Below are 11,125 nucleotides of genomic sequence, written 5' to 3' on the forward strand. Positions count from 1 at the left end.
ACGCTACTGTCAGTTCTCCAATGAACTGAACAGTAGCTGGATGAATGCCACGTTCCAGAGCATCCTGAACCTGGGTGTCACCGGACGGTGTCTTGCTCGGGAACGGGTGTTTCTGGAGGCTTCATCCATTCCATGCTGTGCAAGGCTGATCCTTGCAGCCGTCCGCCATCCGGGCAGACATTTTACAGCAGCAGACCTCTCCCCAGCTCTGGTAGAGTTGAAGGAGAGAAATCTGTTTTCGGACAAGGGTAGGGATTACGCTGTAAAATGTTTGCTGGAGTCCTTCTTAGTTTGGCTGGACTCACTTGGAGGGGAGACAGACAGAGAATTGTACTGCTCCAACAATTGCTCTGTCTGTGATACCAACTGCCTGGAGCTCCTGAGCAATGGCCCCGTGGTTGCCCTGCCAGCGGCAACTTTTCCAACTGATTTAGTTACTCTTTTTAACGATTGGTTGGCATTGGGAGGCAGACGCCATTGCTCAGGCTGCAAGTCTGCCTTGGAGAAGAAGCACCAGTTGGGGGATAACAACGTTCTGGTGTTTTTTCTCCCGAGGCGGACCAGGATACATCCAGTGACGGCCAACCAGACTGTGGATGTGCCCGCACAGTCTGCCTGCGGGACGGAGCGGTTCTGTCTGTCCTCCGTGATCTGTCAGGGTCCAGAGCCGACCCAGTTTTATACCTATTTGCTGGGAGAACAGCAAATTCTGAAGGCAAAAAATGATCATGTCTTCACTGCAGATGACCACTGCAGTGAAGACATGAATCAAATGGGAGTTTTATATGTTTATGAAAAGGTAAGGAGACATCAGCTACTCACTGATGTCTCAAGTTCTCCAGCCCCTCCTCTCCAAGGCGCGTTTGGAGAGGAGCCAAACATAATGAATTTGGATTTTGAGGAAGTTGAAAAAGATACAATTAGTGACCATTTGGAGGCTGGAGAAATCTAACCGGGTCTTATCTAAATTCATATACTAAAAAGATTAAGACAGGTTTCCTGTTTGCAGGTTTTTCTCCGGGCGCTCCGGCTTCCTGCCACAGTCTGAAGTTAATAGTTAATTTGGCTCTAAATTTGCTTACTGTGATTAAAACATCTATTTTTGAGAATAGAACGATTGCCTGGGTTCTTCTGCCTTCATGGTTTGCATGTTCTCCAAGTACATCAGTGGATCCTCTCCGGTTCGGTCCCAAAAGACGACCGTTAGTTTACTTGGCTTTTGTAGTTGACCTTTTGCCCAAGTCTTCTCTGCTCTCGTTTGCTTAAAGTAGTTTTGGCCACTAGGATTTGACTTAAATCAAACCCTCTTTTAAATGTGCCAAGTTTCATAATTCTTGGATAAATCGTGGCTTGTGGATGATTTTTAAGGATATTCTAGGGTGTGTTGTGGAGGAGTTGGTCTAAATACATTCCTGTAGGTGGGTGGACAAGGATCGATTTCAGTGAGTTTGGTGCAGCGCGGTCAAAACATGAGTGATAGGTTTAAATTAATAACTTGTATAAACGCTATTCATTGTCCTTATGAACAGTTAGATTGTTTAGTTGTTCTAGAATGTGTGATGTTTCTGGAGGAGCAGGAAGCGTGACAAATTGCAAACAGATGCCAGCTACACATCAAAGGCTAGGTTAAAATTTATTAAGACAAAAAGTCAATCTTTTTTGATAACTTTTGATGCCCCATGCCTTAAATCCCTAGGAGGACTTTGTTAAACTTCGACGTGATTAAAGTTAAAATCAGGTAAAATTTGACATTTGACCCAAAATGGCCGCCTCCCTGTGCATCTTAGGGGTTACCGTCAACAGACTTCTTTCTAAATGGGGGGGAATCTGCCTACGTATAGAGTTTCAGATTTCTACAACGTACGGTTCTTCCAAACTCGCAATAGGTGGCGCTGTCAAGCAGATTGGCCACGTCCGCTTGCGACTCCATCCAAACATTTTCCTCGGGGGGCCATTTTGGGTCAAGTTTGGTGAGGTTTTGCATGTGATAAAGTGGAGGGCATTGGTTGTTTTCGGTCGTGGCCGAGTTTCTGAGAGAGTGAATTTACGTGTAAAACAGGGGTGCTCAAACTTTTTGAGACCAAGATCTACTTTTTCTCTCACCAGCCGGCTGAGATCTACCTCATGACATGAAGACATACAAATTATAAATGAAACCCTATTGACTATAATTAATGTAATTTGACATAATTATTGTGGTAGAAGCCATTTGTTTGTTAAAACTTAATCAAATATATGTGTCCTATTTGATGTTGGTTGTGACGTTTACTGCAAACGAACAAGGTACTTAGTCCAAGTCTGTCGTTTATTGAACGTTCAGAAACTCCAGTGGCTGTGATGAACCACAGCGAAGGAAAACAAAGGTAAAATAACCCGAACAACTCAGAACCACTCGCACCTTTTAACTCTCTTTCTCTCTTTATGGTTAAGCACACCCATTGCCGTGGCAACCGCCTGTGCCCCGCAAGCCGGGCAAAGATTACGTTAAAAACATTCAGTCCGTTACGAGATCTGGTTTCAGGCTTTATTATTATTTAATGAAGCTACAAACGTTTTGGATCTTAGTGAATATTTTTGATAAGCCTGTCAGAGAGAGGAGGAAGTTCTGCTCTCAGCGTCCTGGAGGTCTTCAGTTTGTCACCTACTGCCAAGATCGACTCAAAACCTGCCCGCGATCGACGTATTGAGCACCCCTGGTGCAAAGGATCAATACTTAATATTGTCACTTTTCTTACAGTTCTTCTGTTTTTTCAGATTTGTTCGCTGTTGTTATTGGTTTAGACGTGTCCCAGTTTTGTTGTGTTTTCTTAAAGCGTAAAATGTTTCTGTTCTCCTTTTACCTCAAAGAAAGGACTTGCTGTTGCCATCTAAGACAAGAACTCTTAGAAGGTTAAGGTAGCTTTTTTTTGTTGAAAAAGCAACTTTCACTCCCAAATATCTTGCAGGTGATAAATCATCTCATGAAACTTTAATTAGGCTGATAACTGGACAGATAGCTGATAGACAAAGAGAAATGTTTTGCACACCTTGGGGTAAATTTCTACTCTAAGATCATGTCTTCTTCCTGTTGGGCGACTCTCTTTATGACACGTCCCAGCCTCCAGGACAGAGCTTGGTCAGCAGAATGATTAATTCCAGACAGACAGCATGTGATCTCTGGACTCTCCTTAGCTTATGCGGTTGCTTATGTCTTCACTTTTTTCTGCTGCGTACAAAAGGCAGAAGTCATCTGTACCATGCAACGCTTACCCCAAGAGTTTTGAAACCTTGTATTTTCCCAAAAATATACATGGTGCCCTGGTTAAAGATTTATTAAACAAGCATATTCAGTAGATAAATCAATTATAACTTGTTAGATATACAAGGTATTTGGCTGAGAAAGACATTTTTACTCTTTAGTTTCTGTAAACTTGTGGAAATGGGCAACGATGGGTAACCTTATGAACCTCATTAGGGTAATCTAATTTCCACAGCAGCGGACATGAGCCTTCAGCTGGCACCTGGTCAAAACATAATTATATGGAAGCGTGTTTCTGACAGTGTCAAACAAATAACCCGTATGATCTAATTTTGAGGAACAGAAATATGCAGGCCAGCATTTCCTGCTCGTCCCTGGAGGCTTTGTGAGGGTTATTCCAACTGTATATTCAAATAAATCCTAACAAAAAATAATGCTAGATGGCCCTCACACACAGAACTAATGTCTTAAAGGAAAATATCAATGCATTTATAGTTTTTAGGTCCGTTTTCAAGCTATGAATGGAACACTAATAGTTAGGACTGATTTGTTTTGCTGCTAAATCAAAATGAATCAGTCCTAACTAAGTATTTGACTATTTAAATCAGTCAAATAGATAAGACCTATTTGCTTTGCCGCTAAATCCCAATTTGACGTCTTCTGGTTTCAGTTCCCAGTAAAAGACTATCGTCCAGCTTCCAAAAGGCTGCGGGTCAGCCCACATGCAGGAGAAATTAGAGCCTTATTTCAGTGCCTCTAAGCTGGCCAAAGCTCCCAAATCAACCCCCAACCTCGACAACACCATCATCCGATCATACCTCACAGTGGACGAGTTTCCAACATTTCTACTCTTTTGCCCAAAGCGAAGGTCACATTCAGAGCTGCTGATGAATTCAGATTAGTTACAGACACTCCCTGCTCACGTTCAACAGATAGGAGGCACAATCAGAAATACGCTGTGCATTTGTAACCTTTGGAAAGTTGAAAGGTCATTGTTTTCTAATTTACGATAAAATGGAAAGGGAGAAAATTTCTAGAAGCATCAGCACAAGCATTTAGGGTTGAAAGAATTAATCGAATTGATCATGATTAATCGGATTAATCAACTATTGCAACAATCAACTAACTGAGGAATCAATTAATCATTAACCCATGAAAACGGACCCCACCAAAAAGGCCATTTGCTAAACTAACTACATACTCAGATCAGTGTTCAGTCAAACCAATGTAAAAATGTGAAAATATAAAAGGTTATATGAAGATTTTTACTGATGTTCATGTGAATGGGGTTGAATCTCAACTAAGAGTAGCACTACTTCAACATATTTTTACTCAATTAAAGGTAAAAAGTATAACAAATTACTCAAGATTAAAAAAGTATTTGGTAAAAACATCCATTTAAATACTGATCAAAGATGGTCATCAAACCAACAGGAAGTGAGTGAAAATCTGAAATATTCAACAACTGCTGCACAACATCCCATCTGAGGACGGAAATTAAACTCCGCCTCTCGTCTATCATTGTCAAGATGCTCTCACTCGCCGTCGCTTTTCAGCTGCAGCTTCATTGGGATGAATCGGCTCAGCGCCGCTTTCAAGAGATCCAACAACGGCAGGAGATAAGAATCCTTCCAACAAGCTTATCAGTTCACTCAGCGAGATTGAGTCATAGACGTTATCTGCTCAGGCCGACCGAGACAGCAGGAACCGGAGACGATGACCAGAGACAATGACCAGAGCTTCATTTGGCTTTTAGTGTGCAGAAAAAATATTACATTTATTGAAACATTGGAGGAAGCAAGGAAACAGGAAAGGAGAGAAATAAATGCAGGTGGGATACCAGGAAGGAATGAAAAAATAAAGAAGGGAAGGGAAGACAAAGAAAGAAATTAAAAGGTATGGGGAAAGAAAGAAATGGGGGAAGGGAAGGAAAGAAGGGAAGGAAGGAAGGAAGCAAAGATGTAAAAAACGAAGGAAGAACAGAAAGAAAAGGAAGACAAAAGGAAAGAGGAAAAGGAATGGAGGAAGAAAAGAAGGAAAAGCAAAAATGAAGGATGAAAGAAAGGAAGGCCAGAGGGATAAAAAGGAAAGAATGAGGCAGGAAAAAAAGAAAGTCAGTAAGGAAATGATTTAACAAAGAAGGAAAGGATGGAGGAAGAGAAGCAGAGAAGGAAAAGAAGAAAAGACAGGAAGGAAAAAGATAAGAAGAAGGAATGAGACAAAAGGAAGGAATGAAGAAAGAAAGGAAAGTAGGAAGGAAGTACAAAAAAAACAAAGAAATGAAGGAAGCAAACAAGAAAGAAAGGAAGGAGGGAGGGAAAGAAGGAAGGAAGGCACTAAAGGAAGGGAAAAGGAGTGAAGGAAAGAAATGAATGACAGTAAAAAAGGAGGGAGAAAGAAGGAAGGAATGAAATGAGGGAAGGAAAAATAGAAGAAAGGACAGAAAGAAGAGAGTTGGAATAAAAAGATGAAAAAAAGAAGGAAATAAAAAGAAAGGATGAAGGATGGAAGAAAGGACTTGAGGAAGGAAAGTAAAGATACAAGGAATGTAAAAGGAAACATGAAGGATGTAAAGAGAAGAAATACAGAAAGAGGGAAATAAGGACAGACTGACAAGAAGAGGGAAAGAAAAAACAGAGTAAAAGGAAAGACAAGAATGAAGAGGAAGGATGGAGAGAAGAAATAAAAATAAGAAAGGAGAGAGGGGGAAGGAGGAAAGGAAGGATATACTGTTCATACAATATATCTCAAATCTCAGACTTTTCCCGTCTCTGTTTTTAATTGAATGAAACTGAATTAAAGGTCAAAGGAGACATGGAGCCACTTCTTTCCTCATTTATCCAAAAATAAATTAAAAGATGACACATTTAAAGCATCAAATTCAAGCCTTTTGACATTCAAGATGTCAGAAAGGAGAATTTCTCTCAACATAATGATATTTAAGCAGGATTTAAAAAGGTCAGTATGTATCTACATGCATTTGATTCAATCTAATTGGATTATATTTGGCATGATTTGCTTTCTGCTGCCAGCATTTAGTGAATCAGTCCTGTAAGTCACACCCCTAAAGAGCAGCAGCAGCAACAAGAGCTTCTTTTTCCTGGAAAATGTCTGATCCATTGATCAGGAACTAACCTGAAGCTGCAGCAATTACATCAATTTCCAAGGCAGATTTTAAGAAACAAATGGACAAATCTTTCTTGCAATGAAATTAAACACTCTTGTTTTAAATTTTTAAAGTGCAAATTGTCTTACCCAAACCAAAACATCCAATCTAAAAGCATGTTTCAGTTTAACAAAATATTAAAGGAGCTAAAAGGACGATCTTCAGCAGACCTACGTCTTTAACTGCTCAAACTGCAATGTTTTTTTATTACCTGCTTGGTCCTATAGATATATGTTTCATTCCACGTTCAGTCTGAATTTGGAAATTCCCGGCTGCTCAACCATAATTACAGCCTTCCTGTGTTGCATTGGTCCATCTTGGAAAAACCAGGACCAGAAACATGGTCACCCGCAACATCTTTCACATTAAAAAAGCAAGAATGGCATAGTTTACAGCCAAGGAATCCCCTTACAAAATGGCATATTTTCAGTTATAATTTGCAGAGCAGCATTACTATAAGTTTAACTCTGACTATATGCAGAAAAGACAACATTTTGTACATTTTTGTTTCCAGAGAGCACCAATCTACAATGAAATATTAGATCCATATTAAGAAAAACAATGAAAAAATAAAAATACAAGAATAAATTCAAACTATCACAAGAATAAAGTCAGAATATTATGTATATTCTAGTTATACTATGACTTCTTTCTTGTACGACTTTATCCTTGTAATTTTATTACTTTATTCTTGTAGTTTTATTATTATTTCTATATCATTGGCGTGGCCCTAATACTCCATCATAAAAGACTTTAAAAGGCTCAATCCAATCGTTTTCCTCCTAGAACAATGAGAGATGAGTGTGACTTTGCTTTGAAAAAGTTAAACTGAAACTTTGGGGTTTTATAGTCCAAAAATAGTTTAAGCATCGGTGTCTTAACTTTGCTACATCTGCTTGTTTATGTTGCAGCAGAGATACTTCTAAAATCTAATTTTACGACACTAGCTCTAATTAAATTCACCAAGAAGTAATTAGAAACAACTACAGTGCTTCACTGAAATGTAGAGGAAAACTAACACGGTAGAGTTAGGCAATAAATCAGTCGCAATTGGTCAGCAGAATGATTGTGTGTCTATTGCAATGTACATTGCAATAGACACACAGTCAATGTCAATAGATAATAGATTATTCATTTCACTGAACTCTGATGCAGAACTGCCCAGCTGAGGAAAGGCTTTAGCTGCTCAACCTTGCAGCCAGCTAAGAAAGGCAGATGGCATCAACTAACTTCCTCTTTGGTTGGTTACCTAGGAACTCACTCACTCTTTGGTTACCGAGCAACAACCTGCTGAGTAACTGACGCAGCAGCAGTTTAAGGTTTTGCCACGAAGCTGCTTAAAAATGGAGTGAAGTACAACAGCTCAAGAGGAAATTGTGAATTAAAGAGAAATGGTCTCGTCACTAGTTTAGCAGAATTTCAGACATTTAAAACAAAAACCTAATCAATATTTATCAATATAGACTGACACGCTACAAAAACAGAAAATCTTACCAAGTGTTTTTGGTTTAGTTCCTACTGAAAACGTCTTAGTGCCCTTGAAAAAAGACAAAACTAACTTCCAAGAAACTTTTCAGCAAGATATACGAGCTTGTTTTAAGCAAATAATTCTTCAGTATTATTTTTAAAAAGTACTATTTCAAATGGCAGATGATTTCAGCCATAACAAGACACTTTTACCATATGAAACAATAGTATGCTTTAATAATGTACAATATCCAACCAGGGACCAATAGAATCGTTTAGATCTAGGCATTTATGGGTTTGAATGGCCCAGTCAAAGTCCAGACCTAAATCTGTGCCAACACTTGATGCAAACTGTAAAAAGAAACAAAAGAAAAATGATCTAACCCTGCAAACATTCGTCTCCCTCAATCTCCATACGAAACATTTTGCACGTTAACTCTCCACAGTAATTCACAATCTATAGTTACCAGTTCAAGGTTGCACAAAACATCTCGTAATGAATCAAGTGAGACATGAACTGAGGACGAGACATTCTCCTGATTAGCTGGATGGGACAAACATGCGTCTTGTTTATGGTACAGCCAAGATGTCAGGCAGGTATCTCCAGCTATGAATTTTTTTAACTGATATCAGTGCAGAGAGCACAGGCGAGTAGAAGAGATTACATTTATTGTTTCTGTGAATCCTCAAGACAAATGTCTGTCCTGCTCACATGTGCACTCGTTGGTACATTTATTGGACTTTGAAATCTGGCAGAGTAAAGTCCAGGGTTCTTTGCATAAATCTATTTATAATCTAGCATACAAGAAGCTGACTTTATGTGCACAATTTCCTCAAAGACTACAAATGCCACCAGTGGTCCGTTCAAACAGGCGAGACTGCACATGCTGCCACCAAGCAGAGAACAGTTCAAGTTTCACGGACTATGGCCCAGTTTTATCTCCCCGGTTCCCCACATTCTCTATTGTGATTCAACCTCGTTGACCTGGTGAAACTGTTTTTGACTGGGAAACAAACAATCGACCTGAAACTTCAGACTCTTTGAAAGAGGACAGTAAAGATACTTCCCAGAGTAATGTCTAAGAGAACAAATTTGACCACTTTCCCTCTGGTTTTGTCACACTAATGTTTACATTTTCTTTATTTTAAACAGAAATGACAAAGAAATGAATTAAAATATGATATTAAAATAGAAACAAAACTATTCAGGCCCAAGAACTGACCTTGTTAGGCCTAACTGGAAGAGCCTTCTACGTAATAGTGTAGTTATTATCACCCAGTCTTCTTTGAGAATTGTTTTATATCATCCCGAAGGGGCATTTTTCAAACATAAACAGACAATTTAAAAGCATTGGGGTCCCAAAGCCATTAAAATTGCTTCCTAAACCTTTCCAGTGTGACTGGGACATGAGATTGGCGTTTTAGTCTACTTCCTATTGCCAGACAGGTCCTATATTTAAAGGGTGCTTACTTTCTCACAAAGAGACAGTTGTTTTCATTTAATAACTGACATTATTATTTGAAAGCTGCCTTTTGTATTCATTCGAATTTGTTTGCAAGAATAACAGAAACGAAATGGTCACACTGCAACCCAAAGTGAGTTAGACAGATTTTCTAAAAAGGTCTGGCCTTCAAAATGAAGAACCTTCCCTTCTCTGATCCATTTACATTTCTATTCTTAGTCAACTTCAAAAAGGAAACCCAAGCTGTGACAACTTCCCATTTCCGAACTGCCTGCATGTGCCCAGCACAGATTTTTATGTAAATCAGGTGACAGCGTGTGTGTATCAATGAAGCCAAGGTTAAGTGCTTTCTCAGCAGTTGTAAAAAGAAGAGAGTTAAGAAACCTCCTTAGAGAAGAAAACAGCTGATAAAGGCGAATGGACGTGACAATCAGCACTTTTAAGAAGCCTGCAACGTGTCATGGACTTTAATAGTCCAGGGATTTGCTTGTTTTTTATTTTTATTTTTATCACAGTCAGCATATTTTATATTTTTAATTAACAATTAAGTTACCTTCTTCAGATTCAGATACATTGAATGTGTCCTTAAATGCTAAATTAGAAGTGATCACTTTTCATAAGTTAAAAAGTGACGGTTACTTCACACATGCTCAGTGTTGACCGACAGGAGACATTAACGTGTTTTTAACTGCTGTCTGGGACTTGCGTGACGTTTTGCGTGAAACACTTGTGAATGAACACTCGCTCGCTCTCACCGTTTCACGTTCCGTGGCCCCAGGAGAACAGCGACCCCGTCACGGCGCGTGGGGGAAAGCCCGGTGGGTTTTGCAGCGGGAGGACAATCACGAAATGTTAGTTAGTAACGATGACCCACAGTGCTGTCTCTTAACCGTTTTGTGCGAAACCGAAACACAACACTTTACCTGAGTCTTGGGGGGCGCAAGAAGCGAAATCCCTGAACGAGCAGCTGTCACACACCGACCGGAGGGAACGGGAATCCCGGCGTGGGGCTCGACCGAGTCCGGGCGTAAAGGACCGGGCACCTGTAAGCGCTTAGTTTTGGTTAACCTCCCCCAATGAAGGAGCGTGTTAACCCCGCCCCTCGCGCTTGAAACGCCGGACCTTGTAAACACCCACGTTAGCAACGGACTCCTACGTCATGTTCCGCGCAGTGACCCCTGCTGGCGGCCGCCGGCAGCAGCAGCAGCAGTGTCCTTGATGTGGAGCAGAATGACACATGACCACTAGGGGGCGCATCAGGCTGGAGCCACGCTTTAGTTTAAGTTTGGAAACAAAAATGAGCTTAAAGATAAATATTTGAACGTTTCCTGTGAATATTTATCTCACTTAGCCGCAATTTCTGTTCTGTTTACATCACCGTAACAGTTATTTCATAGGCATGGATAAGCAGAATTTATAATCATTCAACTGTGCATTGTATTTGAAACGTAATCAACTAAAAATGTAAAAACTTGACTTAATGTATTGCTTATTCTATGTTGCATGAGTTTGTGTTTTTGTGTTTGTTATGATGTAAAGCACTTTGAAATGCCTTCCTGCTGAAATGTGCTATAGAAATAAACTTTGATTGATTTTGAGTGATTAAAATGAGTGAAATTCAACCCAAATAACAGAAACCAGTTTTTAATTTGAAGAATATTTTCTCATTTACTGTTAGCAAAAGTAAAACCTTTGAAAAGGAGGTATAAAGTTGGTGCCTTGTAAATATGTTCAATTGTTTTCAGTTGATGGCAATAAGAAATCATAGTTTAGCTGTTCTTTTGAATGTTC

General features: G+C 39.6%; 1 protein-coding gene across 4 annotated transcripts in view; it reads right to left on the reverse strand.

Annotated features, from left to right (window-relative positions):
• Positions 1–10,485, reverse strand: part of LOC129378058 (protein 4.1-like) — a 62,090-nt gene extending 51,605 nt beyond the window's left edge. For 2 of the 4 annotated variants that reach the window (XM_055058317.1, XM_055058319.1), the window contains exon 1: positions 10,090–10,213. The gene's annotated coding sequence lies outside the window, so the exon portion shown is untranslated. Of the gene's footprint in view, positions 1–10,089; positions 10,214–10,257 lie in introns of those variants that run through there. The other 2 variants (XM_055058315.1, XM_055058323.1) reach the window with 2 other exon arrangements.
• Positions 10,486–11,125: the final 640 nt, after the last annotated feature.

Source organism: Poeciliopsis prolifica, unplaced genomic scaffold (assembly GCF_027474105.1).
Source record: "Poeciliopsis prolifica strain line A6 unplaced genomic scaffold, Auburn_PproV2 SCAFFOLD050, whole genome shotgun sequence".
NCBI lineage: Eukaryota > Metazoa > Chordata > Actinopteri > Cyprinodontiformes > Poeciliidae > Poeciliopsis > Poeciliopsis prolifica.